Source organism: Arvicanthis niloticus, chromosome 13 (genome assembly GCF_011762505.2).
Source record: "Arvicanthis niloticus isolate mArvNil1 chromosome 13, mArvNil1.pat.X, whole genome shotgun sequence".
NCBI classification, from domain to species: Eukaryota; Metazoa; Chordata; class Mammalia; order Rodentia; family Muridae; genus Arvicanthis; species Arvicanthis niloticus.
In genome coordinates, this window is record NC_047670.1 from 6,437,266 (window position 1) to 6,450,075 (window position 12,810).

Below are 12,810 nucleotides of genomic sequence, written 5' to 3' on the forward strand. Positions count from 1 at the left end.
ATTTGTGCCTGCTTACACCATCCCAGTGGCTCATTTGCATTCTTTTCATCTAAGCACAGTTCTTGGAAAATACTAAACCTATCAGTATTTGTTGGCCAGGAAGGAAGAGCTTCAGCCTCTAATGGCTCCTCTTATGCCACTCATACTAAGATCTGAGATCAGAAACTTTAAGCAGCCATCAAACTGAAGTTTGCCTGGAATTCCAAATCGTCCTTCTCCCAGAAACACTACGGACCCCGACAACATTTAGTACTCGATGTGTAAAAATTCCAAAACCAATGAAACTTTATGGAAAACCCCAGAGCCCTGCAGATCGCTTCAGATTCAAAGTGAGACGCATGAGGCGTGAAAACTATAATAAACTTTCTCTTCTGCCCCCAAACTGAACCAAACGATGTGATACTGTGTGAAACATTCATAGATACTGAGAATTTCACTACATGGAGAACTTTGGGTGAACAGGACCCTTAAACTCAGTCTTTGATCCTCCCAGGGAGCAGTTTGCATAAACCCCATCCCATCCTGCTCCTGATTCCTCCCTGCAGCTCAAGGTAGGAGGAAGAATACACTTTGAAGATAAGATTAAACTGGATTACATCCCTCCAGAACACCCAGCTAATCCTCCGAAGCCTGGATGTTTTGCTGACCTATTTACCAAGAACCTCCTCACTCTCTGTTTGACATAAAGACAGGCAGGATCTCTTCCGGTCCTAGCTCAGGACAAACTCGGAAAGCAAGATCCTGGAGACTGTTATTATAGTTTGCCTCACTTTCACCACCTCCACAAAGCACATGACAGCCTGAAAGCCTGACCTGAAGGTTGGTGTATCCAGCCATCTGCAGATCCAGCCATCTGTACATCCCTGAATCTCTGCTTGAGTGTCTACTGTATTCACAAGCTTCTCCTTGTCACTTCCTAGAACATGGAACTTTTATGTAAAAACTGGTATCCTGAATTTTTATTCTATCTATCTATCTATCTATCTATCTATCTATCTATCTATCTATCTATCTATCTCTATCTTTATCTCTCTCCCTCCCTCCCCCCATCTTTCTTCCTCTCTCGACAGAGGTAATAAGTTGGACACGTTAGGTATCATATATACAGGGTGGATTGAGAGAGCTCGGCTATAAACCCATTCTTGAGCCTAGTCACTTTCCAGAGGTCCTGTGCTGGTGAGCCTGCCACACCTTCCTGATCGTTCTAGGGCAGAGCTACAACCTGGGCAAACATTTGTTCCAGCCAGAAGCATTTCAAATGGCAACATTACTCCTTCAGTAAGAACTATTCCACCACTGGCAAACTGGGCTAGAGTGTTTCAAATAGAAGATGTGAGGGACACCTGCAGCCAGCGCTCTTGGGTCTCCTGGCTGGTAGCAAGTTAAAGGTGTAGGGATTCCACGACAGGGAAGAAACTAGCATCCATCCAACAGGGACAATTTTGTGGAGACTGCTTTTACCAGCCCTGGAATCACTCAAATAGGTTTCTGGGTGCCAAAGTTCAGGCAGCTGAGGTCTGTGGTCCCCACTGTCACCCCACAGTACCAATGCACTATGAGGGAAACCCAAGGAATTCAGGAGTGACAGCAAATGAAAGGATTTGACACGCTGAAAGGATTTGATTTTTCAGAGGAACCAGGTTGTTTCCTTTACATGCATCCTTCTCGTTCTGAAAATGGGAGAGTCTCACATCTCTAAAAATGATGGCTTTCAACAGCTGACATTTCAAAGCCTGCTTCTTTTTTTTTTTTTTTTTTTTTTTTTTTCTTGATTTCCAAAGCACCGAGGACTTTGGAGTCAAATACACCTGCATTTAGCTCGGCGATCATTTACTTTATTATCTAAGGTCACTTGGGGGGACAGGGGGTGGTGAGCTTCTGGAGAGATGAGAGATGACAGTGTGGGCTTTGGCTGCTGGTGCAGTGGAGCTGACAAGCCAGCTGCCCCTTCTCATTAAAACTGAAGGAGATGGTCAGAGCAGGGCCCCGAGCTCAGGGCTCCGGCAGTCTTTTTGACCAAGTAACTCTAGGGGAAGCTCCTGAGGGCTTTTTGTCTTTCTCTGCCCGGCGGGCGAGGTGATCTTCAGCACATTCCTGGCTGTTTTCTGCCTAGTGTTGGTGGATTTGCTTCAACAGTAACCAGTGACTTCACAGTGTGGCTGGTATCAAGAGAGAATAAGGTCTTCTGATGTTTCAGGGTCCCTAGAATAGGGTTCAAAATTGTTTTTCTTCACGTGCATCTCTGGTGCTTACTAGCACAGGGCAGAACGTCATTAGAGACAGAACTAAAAACTTTAAAGACAAGGAGCCATCTTAGAAAAGGGCAATAATGCAGGTAAAATTAAGTCACAGAAAATTCACAAGCTGATAGGACCTCAGAAAATTAAATACAACAAAGCGACTTTTTACAAGAATCTAAACTGTGAAGCAGTCAGAGCTCTGAAGTTACAGTTCTATCCTCAGAGGAGGAGTCAGGAATGCCGTGCTGCTACTTTCTCAGGGAGAGGGAGCATGTTACTGACATGTCAGCTTTTCTCAAGCATCTCTAAGCTCCTTTGAACCAATGGGAGCTGGGTATGGTGACCGACTTCTGAAAAATGCCAGCAAAAGGGAAACTGAAGCAGAAGCCCTGAGTTCCAGGCCAATCTGGGCTCCAGTGTAAGGCTCTAAAACCAAACAGAATGGCCAAAGACCTAGAGTACATTACCTACCCTGAAAAGCTTTTCTTAGACAGTTTAAATCATTGGAGCGGGTCAGGTTTCATTAGGCAGTCGACAAAAGAAGTGATCCACAGATGATTCTTTTTTTTTTTTTTTTTTTTAAGATTTATTTATTTTACTTATATGAGTACACTGTAGCTGTCTTCAGACACACCAGAAGAGGGCATCAGTTCTCATGACAGATGGTTGTGAGCCACCATGTGGTTGCCAGGAATTGAACTCAGGATCTCTGGAAGAGCAGTCAGTGCTCTTAACCACTGAGCCATCTCTCCAGCCCCCAACAGATGATTCTTATAGTAACCAAACTTTGTAACACAAGAATCAAATCCAAGGAATGAATTTGTTTGGATTTTATCAAAAGCAAAAAGAGTAACATATGTCACAAACAGGCATCTGTGGATTTTAATCCCTTTGCCCTCAGATTATGAGATACTGGGAATCATATAAAAGTGTTGACACTTCCCCTATCTTAGACATCTTTAGCCAGCGGTCACTTAGCTTGGTGACACTGCGTGAAGGGCATAGTGCGTGACCTTGCGTGAGGGGCACGATGTGTAGCCCTGGGTGAAGAGCAGTGTTTAGTGTTCACTCTGACTCACTTTGTTGAATATTTCTGTTTGTGGTGTGTAAAGTATACTTGGTCACAGTGTAAGCTGTGGCACGCCTGTTGCGATGAGGAGCTGGCAGGCAGAAGCTGGGCAGTAATCCTCTCACAGAGCATGGAAATCCTCTAACCCTGGTGCGCCCCGGGCTGCCTCTGCAGCAGGAGACACTGGGACCCAGGGTCCTTCCTCAGGAGACTGGGTGCGCCTTCCTGGGACTCTCAGGTATGAGACACGTGTGCCTAAATGCAGATAGATTACTTTATCATCATGAGAACAATTGTTGAAATGCCTGTCAAGTTGACTATATAGAAATGGCAGAGTGGGTGCAGTAGCAGAAGCCTGTACCCAACACTCCGGAGGCTGAAGCAGCAGGATATTGAGTTTGAAGTCGGCCTGTGCCACATAGCTAGCTCTAGGCCAGCCTGGGTTACAGAATGATATTCTATCTCAAAAAGAAAGAAAAAGAAAGGAAGAGTGGGGAGGGAGAGGGAGGAAGAAGGGGGAGAAAAAAGACTAAAGACAGAGGGAGGGAGAAATGACAGAGGGAGGGAGGGAGGAAGTCATATGGAGTCCAAGTTTGCAGGTTTTCTGAAACTCAACAATCTACTGTAGTCGTGCTATGGTTCAAATTGAAGGCGCTAACTTCCCGAGTGCCAGGATCACACCAAACCTCGAGAATAACTTTGAAACAAATGGTTGCTTTTTTTTTTTTATAATATAATATTTCAGTTTGTACATGAAGCGTCTATTTTTCCATAATTCATTGTTATCATGTGTACTTATTTAAGGCAACCATGAGTTTGTCAGATGGACAGTTTGGCCAACTTAGCACATCTGTCGTGACATCGTTTTCCTTGAACATATGGACCAAGTTTTCTGAGAGTTGCCCTTAACCCGACCTCTGACCTCTGACCTCTGGCCTCTCTCTGGGCTCTTCACTCTGGTTGCTTGGCGCCTCTAATAGAATAGTTTGTAATCCCCTAGTTAACACAAACAACACATGTGTTAAGCTTGGCTTGTTTTCAGGAGACTCAAACAGCTCACTCTGAGATTCGCTGTGTACACCACTTATCTTAGGGCTTCTTTTAGCTACGTAGTTTACAAAGGCATGCACTGCTTCTCTTTCCACTAAGCCTTCTGTACACTTTCTTCTCTTAGATCCCACTGAAGTGTGTCTGTCTCTGTGTGTGCATCTGTGTGTGTCTGTGTGTCTGTGTGTCTGTGTGTCTGTGTGTGTGTGGGGGCGGTGCCTCTGTCTCTGTGTGTGTCTGTGTGTGGTGTGTCTCTGTGTGTGTGATCTGTATATCTGTGTGTGTCTCTGTGTGTGTGATGTGTATATCTGTGTGTGTGTCTCTGTGTGTGTGATGTGTATATCTGTGTGTGTCTCTGTGTGTGTCTGTGTGTGTATGTCTGTGTGGTGTGTGTGTCTGTGTGGTGTGTTTCTATGTGTGTGTGTGTCTGTGTGGGGTGTGTGTCTGTCTCTGTATGTGTCTCTTTGTGTGTGTCTGTGTGCCTGTCTGTGTGTGTGGTGTATGTGTGTCTGTGTGTATGTCTGTGTGGTGTGTGTGTGTGTGTGTGTGCCTGTCTGTGTGTGTGTCTGTGGAGGGGGTGTCTCTGTGTGTGTCTGTGTGTGGGGGTGTGTGTCTCTGTGTGTGTGATGTGTATATCTGTGTGTGTCTCTATGTGTGCATCTGTGTGTGTCTGTGTGTCTATGTGTGTGAGGGGCTGTGTCTCTGTCTCTGTGTGTGTCTGTGTGTGTCTGTGTGTGTGGGGGGGTGTCTGTGTGTGTGTCTGTGTGTGTGGTGTGTCTCTCTGTGTGTGATGTGTATATCTGTGTGTGTCTCTGTGTGTGTCTGTGTGTGTGGTGTGTGTGTGTGTCTGTGTGGTGTGTTTCTATGTGTGTGTGTCTGTGTGGGGTGTGTGTCTGTCTCTGTATGTGTCTCTTTGTGTGTGTCTGTGTGCCTGTCTGTGTGTGTGGTGTATGTGTGTCTGTGTGTATGTCTGTGTGTGGTGTGTGTGTGTGTGTGTGTGCCTGTCTGTGTGTGTGTCTGTGGAGGGGGTATCTCTGTGTGTGTCTGTGTGTGTGGGGTGTGTCTCTGTGTGTGATGTGTATATCTGTGTCTGTCTCTGTGTGTGTCTGTGTGTGATGTGTGTGTGTGTGTGTGTCTGTGTGGTGTGTTTCCATGTGTGTGTCTCTGTGTCTGTCTCTGTGTGTGTCTCTTTGTGTGTGTCTGTGTGCCTGTCTGTTTGTGTGGTGTATGTGTGGGTCTGTGTGTGTGTGTGTGTACAGGTTTTAACAAACATTAGATAATCTGTTTTAGTCACTTGTGGCTCCTGTAGAAAATTCTATTAAACTGTTGACTCAAACAGCAGAAAGTTCCTATCTATTCTTATCATGAGACTCTAAGTTAAAACAGGAGTCAGGGTGGCTGCGTTCTCAGTGGGGCTCCATGAGAAGCTGCTCTCTTGCCTCTTCCCACTTCCAGCGGCCTCTGCCTGTACTCCTTGGCTTTGGGCTCATTAGCTCAGCCTGTGTTCACATGCTCTTCTCTGTTCTGTGAAACTCTCCCTCCATCTGTCTCTTAAAGGGGGCTTGTGATGACCTTTAGTGCAGCTCAGAAAACCTCGGAGTGACCTTACCTCACTTAATAACAGCTTATTCTCCTGAACCCTGTGGTGTGTGTGTGTGTGTGTGTGTCTGTGTTGTGTCTGTGTGTGTCTGTGTTGTGTCTGTGTGTGTCTGTGTGTGTCTGTGTGTGTCTGTGTGTGTCTGTGTGTGTCTGTGTGTGTGTGTGTTGTGTCTGTGTGTCTGTGTGTGTCTGTGTGTGTCTGTGTTGTGTCTGTGTGTGTCTGTGTGTGTCTGTGTTGTGTCTGTGTGTGTCTGTGTTGTGTCTGTGTGTGTCTGTGTGTGTCTGTGTTGTGTCTGTGTGTGTCTGTGTGTGTCTGTGTGTGTCTGTGTGTGTCTGTGTGTGTCTGTGTGTGTCTGTGTTGTGTCTGTGTGTGTCTGTGTGTGTCTGTGTTGTGTCTGTGTGTGTCTGTGTGTGTCTGTGTTGTGTCTGTGTGTGTCTGTGTGTGTCTGTGTGTGTCTGTGTGTGTCTGTGTGTGTCTGTGTGTGTCTGTCTGTGTGTGTCTGTGTGTGTCTGTGTGGTGTCTGTGTGTGTCTGTGTTGTGTCTGTGTGTGTCTGTGTGTGTGTGTGTGTGTCTGTATCTCTCTCTGTGTCTGTGTCTAGAGAAACATTGTTTGCCTGTAGTGACTGTCCTATTGACTAAGACTTGACGTGTTTATACACTACAATGGCTCAGACCCCTTGTGTGCTCTGCCCCTCACCACAGGCCTGTGGACATGCCCCTCACATCTCTTCCCCTGAGTTGCTGTTCCCTCTGTGACCCCGAATTCACCACGTATTTCATTGTAGGACTAATTACCGTTGCATTGTTTGCCCAAAATACTTAACAGAAACAACCTAAGGGTTGGGCGGTGGTGGCGCACGCCTTTGATCCCAACACTTGGGAGGCAGAGACAGGCGGATCTCAGAGTTCCAGGCCAGCCTGGTCTACAGAGTGAGTTCCAGGACAGCCAGGGCTACACAGAGAAACCCTGTCTCAAAAAAACAAAACCAAAAACAAAACAAACAAACAAAAAGAAACAACGTAAGGGAGGACAGGTCTAGTTGAATTTGGCTTTTCATCCACCAAGTCGAGGAAGACACGGTGGGCTTAGTGAGTGGGGAGGGTATGGTGGAGGGCCCAGGGCCCAGGGTGTAACCTTCAGTGACCCACCCAAGGCAGCTAGGTTCTGCCTCCTGAAGGTTTCATTGCCTCCAAAAATAGTGACACCAGATAAGGAACAGAGTTTAAAACTTGAGCCTGTGGAGAGGTTTCAGATCAAACTTGTGACAGCTGCTTACTCGCAAACCGGAAAACCAAGCAAAAATTATTAGCTCAGAGAGAGCCTGCTCCAAGTGTCCCTTTGTGTCTTGAGTGACTCTTTTTGGGTGCTGGACCCTTGATCTGTGAGATTCTCTCGTGCACAACATCCACACCGGCAGGGTCCCAGCAGCATCCACACCAGGCTGGGCCCCCTCCAGTAAACAGCCTTTCTTATCTTACAGGGAGGGAACGATTGCCTGTCAAACAGGATTTCTCTAACCTCATTCAGAAGCTGTTCATCTGCCAAGCCAGGTGAAAAGTACTGAATTGTATTAAAATTGCAGAAATAGACCCAGTATGGTGGTGCATGTCTATACTGGGAAACAGAGGCAAGAGAATCATCACTTGGAGTCTACACTGGGCCACAAAGTGAAAGCTTGTTTCAAAAGTCTGTAAAAAGAACCGGTAGCCAAGAACTCTGCAGTATGGCTTCAGGCATATTGAGACGATAAAAGACCCAACCTACACCAAAAGGCAACTGTGTAATGAGTGCCAAAACAAGCACAGTTCAGCCTAAAGTTCTGGTTATAAATGGGCTGCCCTGCTCATAGTGCATGTCTGTGGTGAGCCAGCACACAGCTACTTCTAAAGCCCCACGTGGAGTAAATATGAGTAAGAAATACTAGACCGCTAAGTGCCTGAGGGCTGATGGGGCACAGGGCACAGGTAGATCCAAGAAATAACCTCTTCACAAGGCGACACACTTATAAGTGACTGTTTTAAGCAGTGTGCTACTGTTCTCACGAGGCTTACAGGGTTTCTAGTTCCTCCACCAACTCTCACCTGACATTGTTTTCTTTGCTATTTGGTGACATGTGGTAGCTTCAGCAGGAAACCAGAAGTAAAGTCACAGGCTTTATTCCAGTCTCCTCTGGACAGTAATTCTTCGTTCCTTCCCTGGTTCCAAAACATTTACAATTTTTTGTTTGTTATGTTTCCATTTTTTTTTCCAAGACAAAGTTTTCTGTGTAGTCTTGGAACTTGCTCTGTAAACCAAGCTAGGCTTGAACTCAGAGATCCATATATGTGGTAAAGTCAATTAAGGGAAGAATTGTTTGTAAAGGGGAAGGGGATCGTGGCTATAGATTAGCATAAAGTACTCTGCTTTCAGGAAGTAAAGGTTCATTCCGAGCCAAGCATAAGTGACGGCAGCCTGTAAACATGGATTTAAATTACCTTGTGTGCCTGGTCTCTTCATGGAGAAGGTACCACAAGCTCGGTATGGACAGAACAGGAAGCAAGGAATCAGTGTGCATGAATATATAGGTGGCTCATCACGAGTGTTCACATCAAGGTAGAAAATCTTTGGGATTAGAGGTCCTCTCTGTCACCTTCTGCAGGTTTGACAAAGGCTAGGTGAGTCAAGTTTAGAGATGTCTTCTGGGAACCTTATAGGAAAACTGAGAGGAGGTTGGGTCGGGTACAGAGGTTAATAGCAAATAGCTATTTGAAGTATTGCTATTATTCTGCACAGATAACCTACCAGCTGCATGCATGGGAGCTGTCTAAGAAAGTCTGTATATATTCTAAATAAAACCCATTGAGAATAGCATTACATTCTAATTATAAACACAAGGAAAATGCTTATGGGAGAAAACATGGAAACTTTACACATCTTCTGGTCACTAAAATTACGCATTTAAATTTTTGTAAGGTTTTCTTCCTAAGTCCAATCATTTGTTTATCTTTGGAAAATAAAAGAGGAAAATGACTTTGCTTTTGAAATTGATAACTTGATCTATTTCTGCCTTTCCAGTAAGTAGAAAGCTCAAGAGGGAAAAAAAATCAAGAGCTTTTTGTTGGATTCCAGGTGTGGTGGTGGAGCCCTGTAATCCTAGTATGCAGGAAGCAGAGGCAGGAGAATCACCGCGTCCACAGCAGTCTGAGCTACGACCTTGGAAAGTTGTTATTTAAAGCTTGTCTGGACTCCAGTTTTTTCATATACACTATAGCAGTGACGATCCTACACAGTCACAGAGGCTCTCAGTCATTCTTCATAACACTGTCTTTTAGTTTAGGACATTTTCATTGTGTTGGATGAATTGCAACCTTTTTATTTAATTAATTAATCAAAATATTTGAGACAGTCTCTCCATGTATCCCAGAATGCACTGTTTTGTATTGTCTCCCAGCACTGGGATGTATGCTTTGCCACACTCGACTCCACTCACTCTGGAGCCCCTCGAGGCAGTTCTTCACTTGGCTGTGGTCCCCGAGTCTAGCCTTGCATATGGTTGATGCTTAAGAATCTGTAGGATGAAATTGGTATGGATTTCAAGAATACTGGGAAGAATCCCAGACTCTACTTAGACTAGAATTAGGCTAATTTATTAAAGCAGCTAGCAGGGACACAGTCTCTCACCCAAATCAGGAATGTGTCATCCAGGAGCCAGTGAAGAAAGGACTTTTAAAGGCTAAAACCGTAAGACCTGTTTAGCTCTGCCAAGATTAGATGCTCAAGGTGACCCCCCAAATTGTCCTTGAATATCTGCATAAGCAAGTTACAGAGGCCAAAGGCAGCCATCAGTCATAGCATAGCAAGCTGATCATAGCTGCAGAGTTCTGGAGGGCTTGGGGGTCAACAAGTCAGGGATGAAAACTTACATTCCGGGGATTTGAGTCAGAGAAAAATGACTATTAGGCACAAGATGGATGCCTAGCACAAAATGGAGTTTCTTTAACTATCACAAAAACGATTCAGGCATTTGAAATGTCTGTGAATGTCACCTTTCTAGATGTCAAATAAAAATCACAAGCAGCCACTGATTTGGACTAACTCAGGAGGTCCTGATACACCGGGTCCAAACTCAAGTGGGGGTTAAGGCTGTAAACCTTCAGCCTGAAACTAGGCTGCTTGTCTGAGTTTCTGAGGAGTGAGGTTTAGAGGAATAGCAGCCCAGTTTCCCAAACAGATGGGTTTCCATTGTCATGGTGTGTGTCCTGTATGTTTATCTACAAGAGCAGCCTGGCTGCAGCCAGTTATTACCCAACGGTTTGGTTCCTTGTTTCCCTCTAACAGGGAAAGTAACTTTGAAATGACAACTTTGCCTTTTTTTTTTTTTTTTTTTTTTCACTTGTTTTGGCTTTTTCTTCTCTGTCAATGCTCACTTCTGCCCGTCCTATTAGAGTGATTATTTTACTTCAGGGTGTGAAACATCTGATTCAACAACTAAAAATAAAACCAATCAAGATCTCTAAACTAAATGGATATGATGTTGTTCTTTGTCAGAGATGTTAAGACTAATTGGAAACTTAGGCCATTGTCTCAGGCTGTTGTAAAGGGCTATCACCTAGCAACCTGGAGTTGAATTATGTCCTCCCCCTACCACTCACAAGCTTGGTGCTCCTCCTTAACACATCTAGAGTTGAGGGTCTGAGGTACAGAGGAAGAGTCTGTCAGTCCCACAGAACTCTGGACAGACAGTGAGGCTGATTATTCCTGGAGCTTCAACCTGGCCATGTCTGCTTATCATTCCATGTGTTTATTGGACATTCCAAACCAATCCCCTGCTTTAATTCATCTAGGTAAGGAACAGCGAGGTCCAGTCATATTATATATGTATGTACACACACACACACACACACACACACACAGAGACAGAGAGAGAGAGAGAGAGAGAGAGAGAGAGAGAGAGAGAGAGAGAGAGTTTCATTGCAACTTCATAACTGTAATTTTGGTATTGTTATGAATTGTAATGTAAATATATGATATGCATATCATGTATTTGATATGATATATCTTGATACCCCAAAAGGCACCATAGACACAGGTTGAGAACTGTTGAGTTAAGGGGGTTATTTATTTCCTCCTTAAGAATCTCTATCACCTTCGTATAGTTGGGTTTAAGGTTCTTTCTTGTGCTTCAGCTAGAATAGCTGGGCTCTGGTGACATATTTCCTTGAGTCATTGACTGTGTTCTTATGCTGGTGTCTAGACACTTGGCTTAGACATTCTATGTCTAGGTGCTAATTTCTGGGTTTGTCTTTGTTACGCGGCTGGTTTGCTCCTTGGTTCCTGTTTCCTCTCTGGATTTTCAGAGAGGATGATGGCTGCCTGTTGCCTGTTTTACTAGTGTGTTCACAGGGACGTCCTGCTGATATTGGAGGCAGGGATGCAGCCGTGAGTGGGTAAGGCAGGCCAGAAGGGAGCCACAGGTCACACGGGCAGGGTAAAGGCAGCTGTGCCTGATGTTCTGTGGCGGCAAGCAGGAGGAGCCTGAGGAGCCGTGGGGGCTCCCGAGGAGCTGTGGAGCCATTTCTTTATTGAGGTTTCCTCCTCTCAGTGACTTTCACGCGTGTCGAGTTGACATAAAACCATCCAGCACAGTGCTAGTTACTGTTTTCATTACTGTGACAGAACAGCTGACTCAAACAACTTAAAGGAAGAAAGATTGATTTTGTCCCATGGCTTAGAGGATGCAGTCCACCGTGGAGGAGAAGGCATGCCTGTTAGGGCCTTTTAAATAAGGGTATTACAGTTTTCCTCTTACCCAGCTAGCTTCCAAATAACTGTGTTATTTATTGAACAAGTTTAAGGCACAATGCAGAGCAGTTATTCTCTATTCTTATCTTCTAAACTAATCTGGCCACCACCCAGTCAAAATTCCTGAGATATTTGCATTGTATGGCTTTCTGGAGCAGTTTTCTCAAGGTATCTTCTGGATTCTCTCAGTGGCTGAATCCCCTACTTCCTCTCTCTTCCACCCCCCTCCCCGGGCTGGCAGGAAGTCCATCCCTATTCTCTCCTCTGCTCAGTCATTGGCTGTTAAGCTCTCTTTATTGACACATCAGGGACCAATTCAGGATCTGGTGTTCACACAACATTGAGAGAGGAGATTCTCTCTGAATAAGGATTGCAACCAGATACAGGGGGAGAGGGGGCGGCAAAACCAGCATTTGAACCATCACACAGTGCACAGAAACATTATGCCTACAAACGCCTGTGTGAGTTGCCTGTGCTTAGCTCACAGCAGAGGGGATGTGAGGTGACTGGTTACGTTGGATTGACAGACAGTAAGCAGAGGGCCTGGGCCAACCCCTGACTCTATGACTGAATGTCTGCCAGTGCAGTCTAATATACAAAGGTTCCTTCCCACACATATGAGCCTGTGAGGACACGACCCTGAAACCAAACCAGCTGCGAAATGCTTTTTGTTACAAGGTTACCTTTGTGCCAGTGATGTATATATAGATTAGAGGTAGTATACTCACTCCCTTAGCGTGTCTCCAGAAGTAAGAGCAAAAAGAGTGAGCTTTGCTTAGTCTGACGGCTCCCAGTCTAATTAGCTCACTGAATCGTATTTTGGTATAACAGGAATAATTTTTTCATTGGACTATTAGCAAATTTAATAAAAATAATGAGAGAGAAAGGCATCTCTGATACGATGAGTCCTCAGTTGCAACATCCTGGACTGAGATTCTGATTTGACAAAATTTAAAAATAATTTTAAATAATTTAAAAATAATTAGACTTAGAACTAAACCCAAAATGTGGTGACCACTCCCAGTCCCTTCTCCATCTCAGAGATCTCAGAGGATGTATCAACTTTATCTTC

At 44.8% G+C, this 12,810-nt stretch overlaps 1 protein-coding gene across 2 annotated transcripts in view; it reads left to right on the forward strand.

The window, feature by feature from the left end:
• The first annotated feature begins 3,415 nt into the window (after window positions 1–3,415).
• Fabp12 (fatty acid binding protein 12) overlaps window positions 3,416–12,810 on the forward strand; it is a 45,402-nt gene continuing 36,007 nt past the window's right edge. The window contains exon 1 of one of the 2 annotated variants that reach the window (XM_034517172.2): window positions 3,416–3,547. The gene's annotated coding sequence lies outside the window, so the exon portion shown is untranslated. The remainder of the gene's footprint in view (window positions 3,548–12,810) is intronic. The other variant, XM_034517173.2, reaches the window with a different exon arrangement.